Below are 21690 nucleotides of genomic sequence, written 5' to 3' on the forward strand. Positions count from 1 at the left end.
AAAAATGTGAATACGTTTGATCAGAGCAGAGTTCTTCAGTATGTTCACATATTTTGGTTTACTTCTTATGCTATTAGGATATATTAGGCACTGTTCCTTTAGCCAAAATAACACATTGTGAGGACCTGAACCCCATCTCCAACTTCAGAACCTAGCCAAGCAAAACTTCCCAGACAAACCCTTTCTAGGTCAACTGAATTTTTCTTAGGGTTTCACTAAATCTATCTTTACTGGTGCTGTTTGGTCATTTCCTATCCACCTGACAGCAAATCAGTAAGCACCATTCAGAGTTAATATTCTTACAGGGGTAATTGATTCTGGTTTTCATGGAAGGGTGGGTAGTTGCAACACAGTAGGAACAGGAAGGTGTATGGCTGGACCTGAGTTGACTCTTTGGGTCTCTTCTTGGCATATTTACATTGGGTAACAATCATAGTAACCATAGATTGACAATGGAAACAGGGTCTCAATCCCTTGAGAATGAAGGTCTGGTTTATCCCATGCAGTGAGCAAACTACACCTGGCCAAGTGGTAGAAGAGAACATGATGAGTATTATTTGTAGCCTCAGTACCAACTGCAACAGCGACTGCTATGGATTTTCTATTATTTTTTCTCTTATAAGGTTTTTTTTTTTCTCCTAAATAAATTATGCTTTGCTGCCATCATGAAAAAGAAGCATTGGTACACAGAGAGAATTATTATGAGAAACAGGTGGATCTGAGTGGCACAAAGGATGAACTTCTACAAACTCTGTCAGCACCCTTCCACTAGTGTGGTACATTTATCATAATTGATGAACAAATAGTGATATATTTTTAGCTCCAGAGTCCACATTATATTTGTCTTGTACATTCTATAGGTTTTGACAAATGTATAATGACATGTGTTCACCATTACAGTATCATACAGAATAGTTCCCCTGCCTAAAAATCCCCTCTTCTCCATCTATTCGTCGCCACCCCCCATTACTGACAACTGATCTTCTTATTGTCTCATAGTTTTGTTTCTTTCCAGAATGTCATGTAGTGGGACCCACATTGCCCTTTTATTAAATGCTGAGGCTGTTATCACAACGAGATCAGAGACGTGAGGAGTGCTGCATTTTATCTTGAGCTGTAGAGTTAGCCCCTCAGTCTGAGTCTTTGGGTTCTTGGTATGAACCTTTGTTGAAAACTACAAGTGGTAGGAGAACCTTTCTCTTACTTCCAGAAAGTAAGTTATTCATAGATTTTCAACTGTTCTATTTACCTTCAAGAGATACTTCAGCAGCAGTTGAAAACTGAGCGGCTTGCCCCAGAGAGAACAAAAATTGGAAAATATATATATATATAGCCATAAATCTACCAAAAATTATGTGTAGAAAATCACAATTGAGAGTTAGAGTTAAGTAGTAGGCATAGGAGCCATAAGTAAACAGGCTTTTAGGTTTGCTTTCAAATTCAACCTTTTCATGACTCTGCAAGTTAAATATTGTGAATAACCATACTATTTCTCCTAAAAAGTATTCTCCATTAATCTTTCTGGAGTAGTTTTCCAATATACCCTGTAGCCACCAACTTGAATTGGCCATAGTTGTTCTGCTACATGTGAGGCACTTCAATTTTTTAAGGGATTACATGTTGCACTACTTCAAAACATGATCACTATTTTTCTTATTACTTCATCTTTGCACTTGGAAAGATATAACCACCAAATTGCTATCTGTCTCACTTCTTTCTCTTGGTATTATAACCACAAGCAAAGCAAACAGATGTTTAGTTCACAAAAAAATGTAGAAAATATGCTAGGCCAAGAGAAACAACAGCAAACTTAAAGTGCAGTTAACATTATTTTCTCTAATCCATTAAAGGTGATACCCCCAAAGGGTCCTGTTAATGCTACCCCTACATTTCTAGGAAGTTGCTGATTGATTACTTATTATATAGAACAATTGTTTTTCTTTGGTCATTCTGAATCTAGCATAGTACCAGTTATAGATCGATGACCGACTTTCTGTGATACCCTAGCTACTATGGAATAGTGTGTGATTTGAAATTCAGTTATTTATAACATAATCATCAGTATTATCTGTAATTCCAGCAAGAAAAAAATATACTGCATTTAATACTACTAATTTATGAAATAAGTCAAGTTTAAAATAATCCTGAACACAGTTAAAAAAAAAAAAGTAGAGGTAGTCACAAAAATGAACAATTTTATACACTCTGATCTTGTTAGGGGATTAATATTGTCTATCTCATTTAGATTGCGTTTGGGTGATTATTGTATGTTAGCATACAAGAACTAAAGTCTAAGTTTAGAAGGTCTAAGTTATTGATAAAGGGAAATGTTGTGAAGTAATTATTTGAATAAAAACTTAAAGTATGAATATCAGCTATTTTTTAAGATTTTATTTATTTATTTATTTGGCAGAGAAACAGAAAGAGAGATACAGCACAAGTAGGGGGAACAGCAGGCAGAGGGAGAGGGAGAAGCAGGCTCCCCGCTGAGCAAGAAGCCCGATGTGGGGCTCGATCCCAGGACCCTGAGATCATGACCTGAGCCAAAGGCAGGCGCTTAACCCACTGAACCACCCAGGAGCCCCAAGTTTTGCATTTGTTTAAATAATATTTTCTTCCATTAGTATTGCTTTCAGTGTCTTTTTCTTATGATTATAATAAATCCATGTACATATGTATGTATATATCATCTTCATTGCAAATTGCATGATCATAAGTCCTTCTCACTCATATGTTGAAGTATTCATTTTTTACTACTGATTTAAATTAACCTCTTTAGTAATGATTAAAGCTTTGTACATTATAAAGGCTGACTGTTTTCTCCATTTTTATTTACTTTTCAATTTTGCTCATTCATCAGTATTTAAAGCACAGAAGTTAAAATGTTTGTGTGGTCCAGTCAATCAATCTTTTCCTTTATGGTTTCCGTGTTTGGTGGTAAAAAGTGGTTTTGAGGCAAGAGTTTTCATTTTCAATAAACTTTTATTGAGCACTTGTCCTAGCTTACAGGCAGAGAGAGTCAATTAAGTGCTTGTCCTGTTTGAAATTTCAATCCAGTTGTGGAGATAAAAAAATAAATGTACATTCACACAACATTAAGAAATGTTTTACCAACAGCAATCTACAAATAAATGCAAATTGATACAGTGCAAATTGAGAACATATGTGCTAAGAATAAAGGAATGGGTAATTGAATAGAATTTTACAAGAGAGGGAAATTGGAGATAATAAAAGGCACAGGGCTTTCAAAATTTTCATGACATCTTTTTCAGTGGTTTTTCTATGCATGTATGAATTATTCCACTTTGCCTATCCTGAAACAAGCTGGACATTGTTGAACAAATTTTGTATTCTTTCTGCTGGACACGAAGAGTTGCAATGCTATAAATACTTAAGTAGAAATGTTATTTTCAGCATCCTTCTATGAGAAGTTGAGAGAGCTGAATATGGATGGAAAAGAAAAATTATTTCTCTTACCAACCATGAACACACTCCACACCACCCAGCTAACATTCACCACTCTAGAAGCTTAGTTTCAAAGGTAAATATATAAGAGAGAAAATTGTGAAGGTGATGATAGTAGTATGAAATCACCAAAGGAATAAAAGCCACAAAATAAGAAAACAGAACTGCTTACTTTTACATCCAAAAATATACATCATAATCTAGTTGTCATCATTGGTGTCGGATGCCCATTTGACTGGGAAAAAAAGAATTGCAATTTTGGAGAAATATGTTAGTGAAATCTTCTCAGTACTTTCTAGTTATCACTTGATTTTGTTCTAACGTTTTCCACTGATTTCCTGGGGGCTGTCCGTGCTCTGCCTCCTTCCAGCAGTCTCCATCACCCACTGCTGATGCCAAATGAAGCAGGAAGAGGTGATGGCATTGTTGACAGTGGCTTATTTTCAGTTCCTATGCCTGCTGTATACTTTACCTTTTAATTTTCCTACACTTGGACTTTGAATGATTCTATTCAGAGCCATAATTTTTATTCTTGATTAGAACATCTGCCATGAAGACCTAAATTCCATAAGGTGAGCAGGACAGGGCCAACCTGGGGGAAAAAATCTCATGATGGTGCATTCATGTTATTTCTTTAAACCAGGGAAATTAAAATTATACTTCTCCTTCTTATTAGCTAATTAGATCACTTGATACTGAATTGAACCCACCAATCATAGTCTTCTCAAGATAAAAATTCGTCTGGGCACCCAGGTGGCTCTGTTGGTTAAGCGACTGCCTTTGGCTCAGAACATGATCCTTGAGTCCCACACTGGGGTCTCTAATCACCAAGGAATATGCTGCTCCCGCTGACCTCTCTCCTCTCATACTCTCTCTCTCTTTCTCTCAAATAAGGAAAATCTTATTAAAAAAAAAAAAAAAGATAAAAATTCTCCTAAACCACAATATACAGTTTTGTTGTATCCTTCCCAAAAGCAGGATGGGAAACAGAGTATGAAAGGACATCTGCTTTCTTTCTTAGAGTAACATGTTTTGGTTCCACTGATTGTCCATTTCTTTTTTTTTAAGATTTTATTTATTTATTTGACAGACAGAGATCACAAGTAGGCAGAGAGGCAGGCAGAGAGAAGGGGGATGGGGAAGCAGGCTCCCTGCTGAGCAGAGAGCCCTATGCGGGGCTCAATCCCAGGACCCTAAGATCATGACCTGAGCTGAAGCCAGAGGTTTAACCCACTGAACTACCCAGGCACCCCCTGATTGTCCATTTCTAAGATGTGTAACTATTATATCAGAGTTCAGGGTTTCTGACAATTCCATGAAAGCTGCTTATTTCTTTCTTTATAATCCTTCTTCATACAGTATATATGATTTTTATGACCCCACCTCTACCCCTTGACAGAACTGCATTTAAAGCCTCTGCCTTCGGCTCCGGTCGTGATCCCAGGGTCCTGGGATCGAGTCCCGCATCAGGCTCTCCGCTCAGCGGGGAGCCTGCTTCCTCCTCTCTCTCTCTCTGCCTGCCTCTTTGCCTACTTGTGATCTCTACCTGTCGAATAAATAAATAAAATCTTTAAAAAAAAAAAAAAGAACTGCATTTAAAAGGGAAATATGGATCCGCCAAAATCTCTTACAGTCATGTAAGGTGATAACTTACTTTCAAGAAGCAACATACCATAAAATTTGTCTCATTGTCTTGTGTGTTCAATTAGAAATGTGTCATTTTAGAATAAAAAAAAAGTGTACTGTGTTTGTTTTTGCAAAATTATATTTTGACTCATACTGTTTATCTAATTTAATCATGTATGTTTTAAGATTTTGTTCTCTTACTCATTTTGACTCAGGAATTTCTTCTGAAAAATGTTTCCCATTTTAATAATGTCAATGAGAGCATAATATCTTACTACATTGTGATAGGATAAAAATGAAGGAAGAAGGGAAAATCTTTTCTGGACAGAATATTTCATGTAGTTAATACTCATGAAAATAAACCTCAGAGGATCTTAATGTTGCTAAACCATTGTGAAAGTATAATTGGTCACAATTCTTTATTCTTAAAAATCTTCCATACCGTCTTGTTTGTTGTAGCCGTGCAAGTAAAGAAAATCAGAAACTCAAAACAAATGCTTGGTAAATTAAAAAAAAAAAAAAAATTCCAAGTAAAGAAAATCAGAAACTCAAAACAAATGCTTGGTAAATTAAAAAAAAAAAAAATTCTCCTTAAGGGCCTTGGAAATATTTGGAAGAGGAAGAAACATGAACTATTAAGTAGAGATAACAAAACCATCACGTTACAAATTTCTTAAAAAACTTCTAAACTGCTATCCTTTCCAACATTTCTGTTCTGTCATGATTAATATACACCATCCCCTCATTACCCATAAGCATTGGTCTCACCTTGAACCAAGTCTCACATAGGACACTATGGAATAATAAAAAGTTATTCACCATTAAGGGGTCAGAAGACTGAAATAAATATAAATAAACTTTATAACAGTAACTCCAAATTTTGAAATTCATGTTAGTATAGGAGAGTCATTGTATGGAGTTAAAGAATCAGTTGTGCTGGAATTGTTATTTGGAATCAGATACAAAGAGAGCCCTTAGGAAATTTAAACATTCTTATACTTGATTCTTTGTGATTAAACTTAACCTGTCCCTTTGGTCTTATTTCTGGAAACTATACTCTTGAAATCAAAGTTCCATTTAAATTGAAGTCCCCTTTATTCCTAGAAAAACTCTATGCCTGCCCCCACCATTTTCCTGTGCTGTATTTTCTACTGGCAACTCTTTCTTTCACTCCCTTCAACCATGTAGTTCCTACTTAACCTACCAGTCTGGTATTTCAGAATGTTTCTTGAGCCTTCAAAGCCAGGAAGTTGCCATTCCCACTGCACCCTCTGGTGGTCATTTCCATATCCACCTTAGTTGATTAATTTAAGCCAACCCCAGTAAATCCCAAACTCTACACCCTGTGCAGTGTCAGAAAAAGACATGTGATCCGATTCTAGACAACAGAACCAGAAGTAATTCCATTGAAAGACTTCTAATAAAAGTTTCCTCATTCACAAAAGAAAGTCACAGGAAAATAACAGTATCTCTTCTATTTTTAAAACTCCACTATTTTTGCTTCTGCCATTCCTATTGTTGATGTTATTTTTTTTTTTTTACATGATTTCTGGGACTGCTGTACTATCTTTTTTAACAGCTTGAAGTTGGAATCAACCAAAATGGTGGAATAATGAAGACATGAGAAGAAATTAAGTTTCCGTCCACATTGTGGTGCCAATACATCAGCCACATTTTAGTTCATTTTTAGAAGTTATTATTCCTCTTGTTTATCCAGCATCTGACTTGCTCTGTATATTTGCAGAATCTTCCACTTTTTTGAAGAAGAGCCCAAAAACTCACTACCAAATCCAAAAATGCCTTATGTTCTTTTCCTTAGCCTTCCTTGTGTTGGAAGAGTTTTCCCATGGATTTCATCCCTGTGCAGCTGGAGTCCCTTGAGCCAAAGTATGTAGTCAATTTTTGTGTATGGAAACAGTCCAGGATTTTAAGGTTTTTTTCCCCTTTTTTGGAGGAGATTTGCTTATATCCCAAGATAATATATATAGATATGTTTTCTCTCTCACTCTCATATCTCCTTATATTCTGCAATAAAGATAATATTCCTGTTGCTCTTTCTTTCTCTGGAGGGGAGGGTAGACAGGTCATGAGCCGTCCTACATAAGATCAGAGTTTTCTCATTCTGACATTTCCTTCCTGTGAGGCACCTCACAGCATATGCAGATAACTTCTGGCTCTCATATTTCCCTGTGGGAACTGATGTGTAGGGAACAAATATGAGTGATAAATGGTGTTTGTCTCTGACCAAGGAGTCATCTGCATTTTATTAGCCTACCATAGGTATGAATTCAACATCTGTCCCAACACTCAACAAAAAGAATGGACTCGGCATGGCAGCATGGTCCTTGACATTTTTTCTTTAATATTTATTTATTTATTTGAGAGAGCGTGAGTTACCTTCCACCCCCAGAAGTGGCAGAGGGAGAAACAGAATCTCAAGCAGACTCGCAGCTTAGTGTAGAGCCTAATGTGGGGCTCTATCCCAGGAGCCTGGATCATGACCTGAGCTGAAATCAAGAGTTTAATGCTTAATCCACTGAGCCACCCAGCCACACCCTGGTTCTTGACTTTCTATGGCAGCCTAACCTATTAGTTGGAAAATGGGGTAAAAGTACAGACTCCTTATTGTTTTCCACATTTTTGATATCTTCTGGTTAGAGTTTAGTCACATGACTAAATCCAACAATTGGATACCTTATCCATTTTCAACTGGAAATGTTCATATGAAAAATCAGGTACCATGCTGAATTTCTAGACACAGCAGTTGCATTTTCCAGCATCTGTTGGTAGCTGTGTCAACAATGTGAGGTGCCAGAACTCTGCCTGTTGGTGCTGGCAGCCTTGGGATCCTACTAAAATGTAAGTCAGCTCATGTCACACAGAAATTTTCTCCTCCTGCCAGAGGATTTTTTATTCTCCATGATACTCACCAAAGTCTGGTTTACTTCATCGTTTACTTCCTATGTCCCCACTCTGGAATGTAATCTACATGAGGGAAAGCCTTTTATATGTTATTACCTCCATCTGCACATGATAGACTCTTAAAATATTTCTGAGGGAATGAATACCAAGAATTTGGAAGAAATTAACATTGACTCACTATTTTTCTCTTGAGGAAATCATCCATTGTGTGGAGTGAGTAGTTTTTTCTTTTTTTTTCTAACATCTATAAATGTAAAAATAAAATTTAAATATCTGGAGAACAAGTGGAAAGTGACCATAAAGAATAAAATGTACTGATACATACAATTTGTAAATGAATTTTAGTATGCAAATTGCCACTATGATTAGCAATTGTGTTAGTTACCTAGCTGCACAATGAATTATCCAAAAACTTAATGGTTTAAAATGATAAACATCATCTCACACATTGTCTGTGGGTGGGGAATCCTGGAGTAGCTTAGTTCATGGTTCTAGTTTTGAATCTCTCACAAGGTTCCTATTAGGATTGTGGCTGTGGCTGCGGAGATCTGAAGGCTTGACATGGCTGGAGGATCTGTTTTTGTGATGGGCTCATTTCTAGAACTGGCAAACTGATCAGGCTGTCGGCAGTTTTCAGTTTTTCACCACTCAGTGCTATCCTTAGGGGTGTTAGGGATGACTTAGAATGGAGCAGCTGAATTCTCCCAAAGGGAGGGATGCAATAAGCAAAGACGTCAACATCCCTTTTATGATTTAGCATTAAAGTCATATTCTGAGCATTACTGGGGCAATACTGGAGGCTGGCTTCCACAGCAATAATGAAGTCCTACAAAAGTCTTACCTTCCTGCAAGGAAAGTATAGACATTTAGAACATTTGTAAGATCTGTAAAACATTTTTATTAATAGACAGAAGAAATGACCAGGCAGGGGAAATAAAATAAAGTGTGTAGCTTTGTGATGTTATAAGAGATTCTTAATTTCTCTAGGCATCATTTTTAGTTTAGGCACAATTTAACCAACAGAGAGATTGAATTAGTGATCTAGTCCTGCCACTATTGGTGGATGCAGGGAGGTTATATAACAAACTGACCGAAACTCGAGACTTCCTCACACACAGAGAGTGCTCATGTTATTATTTACTAATTTCAGTCCCTGGCAGATGCTCTTTTATTTTTTTTTTTAAGGAATTGTAATCTTTAGTGGAGCCTAAATATATGACCATTTATTAGATGGCATCCGTCATGTCTTTACACTTTGATGTGTCCAAAGAATATGTAGAACCTTAGAGAACGCATTGAAGAGACCTTAAAGTGTTGTATAAAGTAAGATATATTATGAAAGTAATAAATGCTCTAAATTGTATATAGTAAATTATGAAAGTACTTTTCTTCTCAGTATATAGAAGGACTGTGAAGAAAGAATATGTTGACTAGAGCAGCATTTGTTTTGGCCCGCCCTCTATCCGACCAATATTTATCTGCCATTTTTACCTCTTATATATTGTATTACTTAGCATCTGCTAACCTGAAGATAAAGAACCACACAATGAGAGGTAAAGGAAGGTTTCCCTGGGATCAGAGAACTGCATTTCAGGGAGCACAGATTCAGGTAGAAACCCAGTGTCCAGCTGACAGAAAGAAAGTAAGGGGTTTTTATGAGGAAAAAGAAGGGGTACAATTCTAGGAGCTGAAGAAATGGGGGAAATTTTTTCTATTGGTGTTAACAAGCTTAATTACTCTGAATTATACATTGATTGACTACCGATGTCAGTATTTCACACTCTACCTAGTGCCTGCTGAGACTATTACAAAATCTTGTATGCATTCCCATTAATTAATTAGTTAATTAACTTGTACCACACCCACCATGGGGCTTAAACTCAAGACCCTGAGATCAAGAGTCCCACGCTCTACCAACTGAGCCAGGCAAATGCCTCTGCATTTCCTTTTAATTTTCTGTTGTCAGACTTCTTTTTTTTTTTTTCTTGCTTTGTTAATTCCTTTTTTATTAAATTATAATGTATTATTTGCCCCAGAGGTACAGGTCTGAGAATCATGTCAGACTTCTTAAAACTTGCATTTGTTACTATCATTCTGAATTTTTACTGAGAGAATAACTCTACATGGTTAACCAAAATTTAAATTTGTACCCTAGTTTATGTTTAGTATAGTAGATATTGTTCTCTAAGCTATTCTCACTTGTGTCCTAATGCGCTTAAGTGTTCCAAAATATTATAAATATTTTTAAAACAATTGAATGTCTTTAATTTTACTATTATTAAAAATGTGGTTCTTGTGTTTTCAATAATAAGAACAATTTCTAAGTTGCTATGATATTATGATTTGTAATAAGAAATATATGTTGAGTCTTTATCCCTTCTGGCATAGAGCTACAAAAATCCTTGGAATTTCTGAATTTGTGAGAGAGACCAAAAAAGTCTTTTGTTATGTTAATGAGTCAACTTTTAGATCTCCCAAGGATGAGGGCTTTGAGGAAGCAACCAACTGATTAAATGGCTGGAACTTTGAGTGCCATTCTCCTAACCTCTGGGGAGGAGAGAGGGACTGGGCGTTGAGTCAGTGGCCAATGGCCAATGATTTAATTAATTATGCCAATGAGATGAAGCCTTTATAAAAACCCCAAGGTATGGAATTTGGAGGGCTTCCAGGTTGATGAACATGTGAAGATTTGGGGACAGTGGCACTACCAGAGAACACAGAAGCTCTGTGTCCTTTCACCATACCTTGCACTATGCATTTCTTCCATCTGGCTGTTCCCAAGATATATCTTTTTGTAATAAATCAGTAATATAGTAAGCAAAATGTTGAAGTTGTGTGATCCTCTCTAGCAAATTAATAGAATCCAAAGAGGAAATGATGATGGAAATCTGCAATCTATAGTTAGTTGGTCAGAAATACCAAGCAGCAACTTGGACTTGTGACTAGTATTTGAAATTGGAGAGAGGGGAGCCTTGTGGGGCTCTGCCCTCTGTGGAATCTGATGCTATCCCTGGGTAGATAGTGTCAGAGTTGAGTTGAACTGCAGGACACCTAGCCAATATCTTGAGCACTGCTTGTTGATGTGGGGAAACCCTTCCCCTACCATACATACACACACACATTGAAATTTGTGATGAAAATCCAAGCCAGCTGTCTTAAAATAAAACAGATAATCTGGACTTTTTGTGTCATTTCCCCCCCTCAATTTGAATGGGTACCTTCATTTGAGTCAACAGTCTATGCGAATGAAAAGTATTTTACAGATTTATGACTTCTCTTAGCCCTACACAAATTCATGCAATTGAATTGAAAATTCTACATGCTTCAAAATAAAGTGAATAGAAAATTCAAAACTTTAAGGCTTTAAAAAATAATAAAAAACATTCACATTAGAGGGGCACCTGTGTGGCTCAGTTGGTTAAACGTGGCTCTTGATTCTGGCTCAGTTCATGATCTCAAGACCTGGGATCAAGCCCTGCTATGGTCTCTGTACTCAGTGAGGAATCTGCTTGAGGATTCTTTCTCTTCCTGTCCGTTTGCCCTTCCCCCTGCTTGTGCACCTGCTCTCTCTCTCTAAAATAAACAAATCTTAAATTTTTTTTACATTATATTTGATGTCTAATCCACTGCCTGTGACTATTAGATATCTTCTGGCAGTACAATAGTCCAGGTTGTTCTTCCCACTGGAAATCTATTCTTATATTATTTCCCCAAGATTGTATTTTTCAAAGTTTAATCCTGTTAAATTTTTCCCAAACATTTTTAAATAAAATGTACTCATGTTATAAAATTACTTAATATTTTATGAAGTCTGTTTTATAATATTAATCAAAATAAAATTTGACTGGAATTAACAAGAAAGGGGCCAAATATTTTCCTTTTCTCAGAAACAAATAGAAGATATGATGTTTATGTCATTCCCTACATACTCATGAAATGCTGCCTTACACAACTAATCCTACAGTTCACACCACACCCTTTTTTTTTGGATTGAATCCATATACTTGGAGATTAAACTGGTCAAGCATTCAAAGGTGCTTGGAAGAAACATAACATTAAGCTATGATTGTCCACACAAATAAGCAATTCATGAAACCAAATAAAGAAATAAATCTACTTTATAAAACACATTGTTTAAAAAGATCTTCTTAGTTTTATATAACAGATATTTATTTTGGGTTCTAATTTAGGTTGACTTGGAAGTTCTCAATATCCTGAATATAATTCTGGTTTTAAAGTTTTGCATACAAAGAGCCAACATCTATTTTTTGAAACCATTAAGTTTTTTTTTTTTTAAGATTTATTTAGTTATTTATTTTGAGAGAGAGAGAGCATAAGCAGGAAAGGCAGGGGGAAAGATAGAGAGAATCCCCAGAAGACATTCTGCAGACAGGGAATCTGATGCAGGACTCAGCCCCACCACCCTGAAATCATGACTTGAGGGGAAACCAAGAGTTGGTCGCTCAACTGACTGCACCACCTAGGTGCCCCAAAAGCTAACATCTGTTTTAAAAAGATAGTAAATATGCTTTATATGATATTCTTATATTCTATGCTCTTTCATTTATAAAATATATTGCAATTATCTATTTTCTTTTCCCTCAGCTAAATGTTCAGTTCCATGATGTCCGGTATATATAGCTATTCATTTGTTATCTCTGTATTAAAAGTGCAAAGTAGTTATAAGTAGTTGGTAACATTATAGTATTCTAAACTTTCTACAGAGTGATTTCCAAGCATTTGAGGTTATGAAAGAATAGTAGACATTTGGGACTAGAAATGGATTATGAGATTCAATGGACTTTCTAACTTTTACACAGGAGGCCAATTGTATCAGATATTTTCCGAGGTCATACAGCTTATTAATAAAAGGCAAGGTAAAATGCAGCTCACTTATTCAACAAATGTGCATAAGGTACTATGCAACAGGTACCCTGAATTGGTAGCACTCATGGGATGTAGTTATAAATTAACATCTTTCTTCTATCTTTTTTAAAACTTCCAAAAGTGAATATCCTCCCCTTAATCCTGATTGAAAAGCTAGAATGATTCCATGACATTTTTTTATCACTATTAAAGAGCAGAAAGTCAGTCACTTTATAATGAAAATACACCTTCAATTAACTAATTAAAACCATCCAATACATAGATCAATACTGTAAGCATCATTCAATGATGATTTTTTTTTCCCCAGCTAAAGCCAGCTGTGGTGGGTTTCCAGCTGCCTTGAAGTAGAACTATGGTTCTTCAACTGCCAGTTACCAATTTCCCTTTCTTTTTCTGCTATTTTAACACCTTCAAGAACAGAGAGGTTGGAGAGATAGGAGGTAAAGAAATCAAAAATAGTTAATTCATTGGTACTATGAAGGATGGCTTTGTATTCTCATGAATAAATGTTTAAAGCTTCTCCTTCATAGGTATTATCTGAGTTCTCTGCTAGTTCCCTCAGTTTTTGTGATATGGGCTTGGTTTTTCTTTTAACCAGCCACCCAGATGTACACACTTTAGCATCTTCTCCCTGTGAAGCAGGCTACAACCTCCTACTGTTGATACCCTATCATCCTGTAGACTATCTCTCGTGCTGACTTCCTTATGGTGGCTGCCTTACCAGGATCCAGAAATCCACATATTTGTTTTGCTGCTGGTGTGTAGTTGTTTTCAAGGTTTAGATCGTCTTCCTATTGCCATTGGTCCCTACTTTCCTCAAGTATGAGTCAGAATCTCATTCTCTGTGCCTTTCCGATGACATAAAGTATATAATAAGCTCCAGGAAGGACCTAGTTGAAACCCCTTCTAACTAAGCATGAAGTTAGAAAAAGAATCCCATCCTTATATCACTCCTTACTTTGGTAGAGAACAGATTAAGACTCAAAACAATTCCGATCAATCTGGCTCAAAAATCTTCCCTCAATATGTACTCCCTCAAATACATCACAGATAGGAGTAATCAACAACAACTACCAGTAACCCATTTTAAAGATCCATATGAACCAGCAAATATTTCAAGATACAAAAAATGTACTTACTGTAAGTTTGAGTTTAACTCTTTGTTATAGCAGTTGTACATTAAACATTGCCATGGAGAGGTAATGGTGAACTAAAAGATTTCTGGTCCCTGTACCCATGGAGCTTAGTTTGTAGAAGGGGAATTACTATTATTCAAATGATAGTAGTAACAATGGCAAAAATAAAGTGTGAAATTACAACTGAGTAAGTGCTTGGAAGGGGAGGTAAATCCTGCTCTAAGCCACCCCCTAAAGACTGTTTGGACCAGTAAAGAGGTTGGTTGAGGCTTCTGTAAGTAAGAGACCATTCAGTTGAGGTCTGAAAGTTGAGTACAAATGAACTTGATGAGAGAGAGTGGAATTTGGTGGAATTAGGGAAAACATCTTGGGCAGAGAGAATTTCTCATTCAATGGTTTAGTGCTGGGACAGACAGAAACAGGTCAGTGGCCCTGGTTTTGGGGTGAGGATTCCTGGGAACAAAACTTGAGGTGAGAGATTCTTACAGGGAACAGAATATGCAAGGCCTGATAGGCTATGTTAAACATTAATTTGTAATTTTAAATGTAATGTTAATCCATTAAAAAGTTCTAAACTGAGGGTAGAAGTGGAGGATAAAACTGCTGTTTTAAAAAGAGTATTTTTTTTAAGATTTTATTTATTTATTTGACAGAGAGAGATCACAAGTAGGCAGGGGGGGGGGGAAGCAGGCTCCCTGCTAAGCAGAGAGCCCAATGTGGAACTCGATCCCAGGATCCCAAGACTGTGACCTGAGCCAAAGGCAGAGGCTTAACCCACTGAGCCACCCAGGTGCCCTAAAAAGAGTATTTTATACTACAGTTTCAAAAAGGTCTTGTGGGGAAAAGCATGCAGACATAGATGACAGATTAAGGAGGTAATCTCCATGTGAGATTTGTTTCAATGAAAGTGAGTTAGAAAGATCTTCAAAAAAAAAAAAAAAAGTGGGGGAGTGTGGGAGAAAGAAAGAAAGATCTTCCAACTTTATGGTAAAGCTTATACCCTCATTTTTCCAGCATTAATTTCCAGACTGCCTGGTGGCATGAATGCTAGACCGGTTATAATTTTGGCCAAGTTCAAAAGACACATTTTATAAAATAATAGGGTACAAATGTAACCCACCAGTGAAACTTGCTTAATGACAATGCAGAAATTTCCACTGATTCTACATTTTTCAGGTTCAAGTATTATCTATAATACTTATTAAATTCAATGTTACTTAGACAACTATTTAAAAACAAACTAAAAGTGTTCTACTTTATGTTTTTATTGCTAAATGTTTGCACAGCATATGATAAGGCAGTAACATGCATAGAACATCTTTGTGCAAAACACTGTTTCTATAGTGGTATTTTAGGAAGCCTCAGCTACCCACTCTTAATCCTTGCAGACAAGGACTTCTATGACATGGATGCTTTCTCTCACTGAAAAAAGATGTAATCTTCCACTGGTCCCCATCTCAGAATTTATATTCCAACCTTGATGATCTGCTTTTGGTTCCCAGACTTACCAATTAGTTTCAAGCTTCTGCAACTTCACAAGTCCGTTGGTTTGAAAAAAAGACTGTTTCCTTTTCATTCTCTTGGATTCAGGCTGCTCATTCTTCAGCATGTGGTGTAGATCTACCTTAACCAGAAAGTCTCCGTATTTCTTATCGCTATCCCAACTCCAATCTTCAAGGCAGGATTATATATCTTCCTCTTTTCTTCCCTAAAGTCATTTTTCTTCCCTAAAGCACTTGTCATATGTAATTACAACTTTATTATTGAATATCTAATTTTCCAACTATAAACTCTTTGATGAGATTGTTTTTAATTTATTTCTGTCTGCCTAGAACTTAGTACATTGTGTACATGATAAATTCTCAGAAAATATTTGTTGGAGTGAACTAAACTGACATCCCATAAAATCTTTCCAGGAATCCTCACAATGAAAACATTTCTTTGAAAAACATTTCTTATTATGTGTATTTTGGTCCTAATGGCTACTGTTGAATGCAATCTTGTATTCAGGACCTGTAACTTCCTTTGACACTAATTAGATTAAATCAGTTAATAAGGCTGCCATGGCATATTTATGGCAAAACACTGGAAATAAGTTATTATAAGTAAGGATATTTCAAATTAATCTTATATTTTCTTTAGCTCGTTCTTCTTTGAAAATGCCAAATAAGGCAATTGAGTGTTCACATTTTTCAGAATGCATTTTAGGAGCAATTCTAAAGTGTGAAGTGCTGAAATAATATACATTTATCTTTTTTCTCTTATCTCAGAGCTCAAAATGACAATTTACCATATTTAGTTCTTGGGAGCTAGCACTATGGAAATGTATAAAAAATAAAGAATATAAAAATTTTTCTAATAATTTGCTCTTTGGCAAACACAGTTGAAATTATCTTGAAGTCCTGAAAGTATGTTTTGAACAACAAACCTCACAATATCAATATCCTGTATTAGTGTACATTTTATAACTGGCAAAGTCCCTTCAAATATATTATTATTTCTTTCATAATAATATTTTGGGTGCTTTGGGATCTTGCTCTGTGTTATGCTAAGAACTGAGACTACAAAGATAAATGTGACACAGTCTCTACTTTTCTGGAGCTTTCACTCTCATTGGAAGAATAGATAATGGATGATTAGAATTAAGGACAGTAAGTGTATTGGGTAAAGGGAGGTGACACTAAGTTTTCTGTAAGAAATTCAAGGTAAGGTAAACAACATTACTTTCTGAGTGATAAATGAATTCAAGAAGAAAACAATAGTCTCAAAGCCTGAAGACATAAGCAATATATTTACTGAATGTAAGTATCAGACCTGAAGAAAGAAAATGTTACTCAGAAGAAAGTTCAGCCAATGGAAAAAATTAAGATACAAGGAAATCATAGAAGCTAATGCAGACAGGTTTTTATTTTTGTTTTTTAGAGAGAGACAGTGAGACCAAACAGGGCTCTATATAGGGTTCAATCTCACGACTCATATCATGACCCTTAGATCATGACCTGAACCAAAATCAAGAGTCATATGCTTAACCGACTGAGCTACCCAGACACCCCAAATGTAGACAGTTTTAATCAAATACCTATCTATAGGAGTGGGCTTACCTAAATTAAAAATAAATTACTCTAGTTCTATTGTTAAAATTGATTATATCATTAGGAGTTGTACAAGAAGTTAAAGTCAAATAACTTCCAAGAATCCACTCCCATATATAAGACCACACCTCTTATGGGTATGGATATGGAAGCCATTATATATTTTATTCCTTTAATTTTTTTCATTATTATTTGAATATTACCAAGCAAACTTTAATTATGATGTTGTTTCCCTCATAGATCTCCCACAGGACAGAAAAAATAGTGCTAGTTAGGCTGAATTAAACATTTCCATCTATGTGGAAAGGACATCTCTTTTTGTGTTAACAGATGGCATTCTGATGTGACTTCCTTTAATGTAGATCTACCACTAGGAATGGAATTCCAAAATGTTCTCAAGAAATCAATTTCCAATGCCTGCAAGACAGGACTGTGGCAAATTTTGCAATATAGAAGAAAATGTAGATGTAGAAGTTTGGGCAGAATTCAGGAGAGAATGCAGGAGTTCATGTTCTGGATTCACTGCCTGCTGTCTGTGTAACCTTGGAAGATTTACTATCTGGAGCACAGTCTCTTTATCTATGAAATGAAAACAATTATGTTATTTACCTGATAGAATTGTTGTGAAGATATTCAGCTGCTTAAGTAGAATGGGACTTAAGATAGGGATCAGTGCATTTCACAATCACTGATAAATCCAAAGCAGAGTATTCTAAGGTCTGGTTACAACCTCCAGAAAAATTTTAAGAATGGGTGCCTCTGTGTCACAATCAGGATGTTGGGGAATCAATAAACCATCAGTGTAAATATTAGGTACAGATGGCCCTTCTTTTCACTACATCTGTATCTTTGGGATAAATACCCAGGAGTGCAATTGCAGGGTCATAGGGAAGCTCTATTTTTAATTTCTTGAGGAATCTCCATACTGTTCTCCAAAGTGGCTGCATCAACTTGCATTCCCACAAACAGTGTAAGAGTGTTCCCCTTTCTCCACATCCTCTCTAACAAGCGTTGTTTCCTGACTTGCTAATTTTGGCCATTCTAACTGCTGTAAGGTGGTATCTCAATGTGTTGTTTTTTTTTTTTAAATTTGGGAAATTTAATATCTTTTCCCCCCCTCTTTTTTATTTTTATTTTTTTATTTTTTTTATAAACATATAATATATTTTTATCCCCAGGGGTACAGGTCTGTGAATCGCCAGGTTTACACACTTCACAGCACTCACCATAGCACATACCCTCCCCAATGTCCATAACCCCACCCCCTTCACCCAACCCCCCTCCCCCAGCAACCCTCAGTTTGTTTTGTGAGATTAAGAGTCACTTATTGTAGGAGAAGAATAAATGAAACAAGATGGGAGTGGGAGGGAGACAAACCATAAGTGAATCTCAATGTGGTTTTAATTTGAATCTCCCTGATGGCTAGTGATGATGAACATTTTTTCATGTGTCTGACAGCCATTTGTACGTCTTCATTGGAGAAGTGTCTGTTCATATCTTCTGCCCATTTTTTTTTATAGGATTGTCTGTTTTGTGTGTGTTGAGTTTGAGGCGTTCTTTATAGATCCTGAATATCAACCTTTTGTCTGTACTGTCATTTGTAAATATCTTCTCCCATTCCATGGGTTGCCTCTTTGTTTTGTTGACTGTTTCCTTTGCTTTGCAGAAGCTTTTGATCTTGGTGAAGTCCCAAAGGTTCATCTTCACTTTTGTTTCCTTTGCCTTTGGAGACATATCTTGAAAGAAGTTGCTGTGGCTGATATCGAAGAGATTACTGCCTATGTTCTCCTCTAGGATCTGATGGATTCCTGTCTCACATTGAGGTCTTTTATCCATTTTGAGTTTATCTTTGTGTATGGTGTAAGAGAATGGTCAAGTTTCATTCTTCTATATATAGCTGTCCAGTTTTCCCAGCACCATTTATTGAAGAGACTGTCTTTTATCCACTGTATATTTTTTCCTGTTTTGTCGAAGATTATTTGACCATAGAGTTGAAGGTTCATATCTGGGCTCTCTACTCTGTTCCACTGGTCTATGTGTCTATTTTTATGCCAGTACCATGCTGTCTTGGTGATCACAGCTTTGTAGTAAAGCTTGAAATCAGGTAACGTGATGCCCCCAGTTTTATTTTTGTTTTTCAACATTTCCTTAGCTATTCAGGGTCTCTTCTGATTCCATACAAATTTTAGCATTATTTGCCTCAGCTCTTTGAAAAATACCAGTGGAATTTTGATCAGAATGGCATTAAATGTATAGATTGCTCTAGGCAGTATAGACATTTTAACAATGTTTATTCTTCCGATCCAAGAGCATGGAATGGTCTTCCATCTTTTTGTGTCTTCTTCAATTTCTTTCATGAGTGTTCTGTAGTTCCTTGAGTACAGTTCCTTTACCTTTTTGGTTAGGTTTATTCCCAGGTATCTTATGGTTCTTGGTGCTATAGTAAATGGAATCGATTCTCTAATTTCCCTTTCTGTATTTTCATTGTTAGTATATAAGAAAGCCACTGATTTCTGTACATTGACTTTGTATCCTGCCACGTTGCTGAATTGCTGTATGAGTTCTAGTAGTTTGGGGGTGAAGTCTTTTGGGTTTTCCATATAAAGAATCATGTCATCTGCGAAGACTGAGAGTTTGACTTCTTCCTTGCCAGTATGGATACCTTTTATTTCTCTTTGTTGTCTGATTGCTGTTGCTAGGACTTCTAATACTATGTTGAACAAGAGTGGTGAGAGTGCGCATCCTTGTTGTTTTCCTGATCTCAACGGGAAGGCTGCAAGCTTTTTCCCATTGAGGATGATATAGCAGCAATGGCCAGGGTTGCCAAACTGTGGAAAGAACCAAGATACTCTTCAACGGATGAATGGATAAGAAAGATGTGGTCCATATACACTATGTACATATACATATACACCATCAGAAAAGATGAATACCCAACTTTTGTAGCAACATGGACAGGACTGGAAGAGATTATGTTGAGTGAAATAAGTCAAGCAGAGAGAGTTAATTATCATATGATTTCACTTATTTGTGGAGCATAACAAATAGCATGGAGGACAAGGGGAGATGGAGAGAAGGGAGTTGAGGGAAATTGGAAGGGATGGTGAACCATGAGAGACTATGGACTCTGAAAAACAACCTGAGGGTTTTGAAGGGGCAGGGGGTGGGAGGTTGGGGGAACCAGGTGGCAGGTATTAGAGAGGGCACAGATTGCATGGAGCACTGGGTGTGGTGCAAAAACAATGAATACTGTTATGCTGAAAAGAAATAAAAAATTAAAAAATAAAAATTAAAAATAAATAAACCATCAGTGTAGCTCTTGTCTCCAGAAATATACAATCGTCACTTCTGTCAATGGATTAGGGACACACTACTTCCACATTCCATTCTAGAACCACACCTTCTCTGTTAGATCATTAAATGTGAATGGATAGTCCATGTAGTACCAAGGGGTGGCATTCTGTCTTTTCATAAATAAACTCTAAATTTAGATTTTATGAGATTGCATCTGATTGACAGAACTTCAATATATCAACAACCCCAGTTACAATGTGGTCTGGGGCAGGCAATTTAGCAAGACATAGGTTATTGCTATAGAGTATGCCAATCTAATGTAGTAGATGACACTGTTCTATCTTATTTTAATTTAAAAAATTTATACATATTAGGTAAGCAAAAGAGGTCTCCTAACAGTGGATGCATACAAATGGATTTTTAAAAAACACATGAACAGACAAACAAAAATACTGATTGGAACTAGTAGCAACAACAACAAAAAAAGTTGTTAGGAGATCCCCAACAGTGAGGTGAACTGTAATTAAATTACTGAATGGAGATCTTATGGCATATTTATTTATTCCCAAGCTACTTCTGTTTTCTAGAAGCTACTTCTTTTTGCTACTTCTGTTTGTATAACTAGAGGGCAGAATTTAAAACATGAAATGATGAACTAGAAATTCTGTGAAGAAATCAAGGCACAGTGAATCTTATAACCAAGTAAGAACATGAATTTTATTCTGTGCTTTTATTGAGTTACTGGAATTATTTTAAGTACAGAGAACTAATCATGTCTGTGTTTATAGAAGGACAGTCTACAACTATATGAAACATGATATGGGTGGGAATGGGTGCTCCAAGCAGAAGGCAGACAAGGCAATGAACAGGAAGATGAGGTGGGTATTTGTAAATCACTAAATAAAAATGATGAGAATATGAGGAAATTTCATAGCAATATTAATGGAAAGAAGATAGTTTATGTATTTAGATTGTATATCTAAAAATACTTAGAGTATTGGGAGTAGATAATTTAGATTTAGAAAACTATTTTGCATTATAGAACAATTCATAGCTATAGGGACAGGTTTGGGGAGAACATGATGAGTTCAAGTCCACATATTTAATATACTGACCTGCCTGAAGGTCTTCCTCTAGCAGATATTTCACATATAGTTAATTATATGGACAAGTGGTACCTGAAGAAAAGATCTGCTTCAGACATAAGTATTTTGTAAATATAGGCAATAAATGATGCTCTAACTGTAGCTATTATTTAGATAATTTAA

General features: G+C 36.1%; 1 pseudogene; it reads left to right on the forward strand.

Annotated features, from left to right (window-relative positions):
* Window positions 1-21690, forward strand: part of LOC116592015 — a 37397-nt pseudogene that overhangs the window by 14754 nt on the left and 953 nt on the right.

The sequence above is a fragment of the Mustela erminea genome, chromosome 1, assembly GCF_009829155.1.
Source record: "Mustela erminea isolate mMusErm1 chromosome 1, mMusErm1.Pri, whole genome shotgun sequence".
NCBI lineage: Eukaryota > Metazoa > Chordata > Mammalia > Carnivora > Mustelidae > Mustela > Mustela erminea.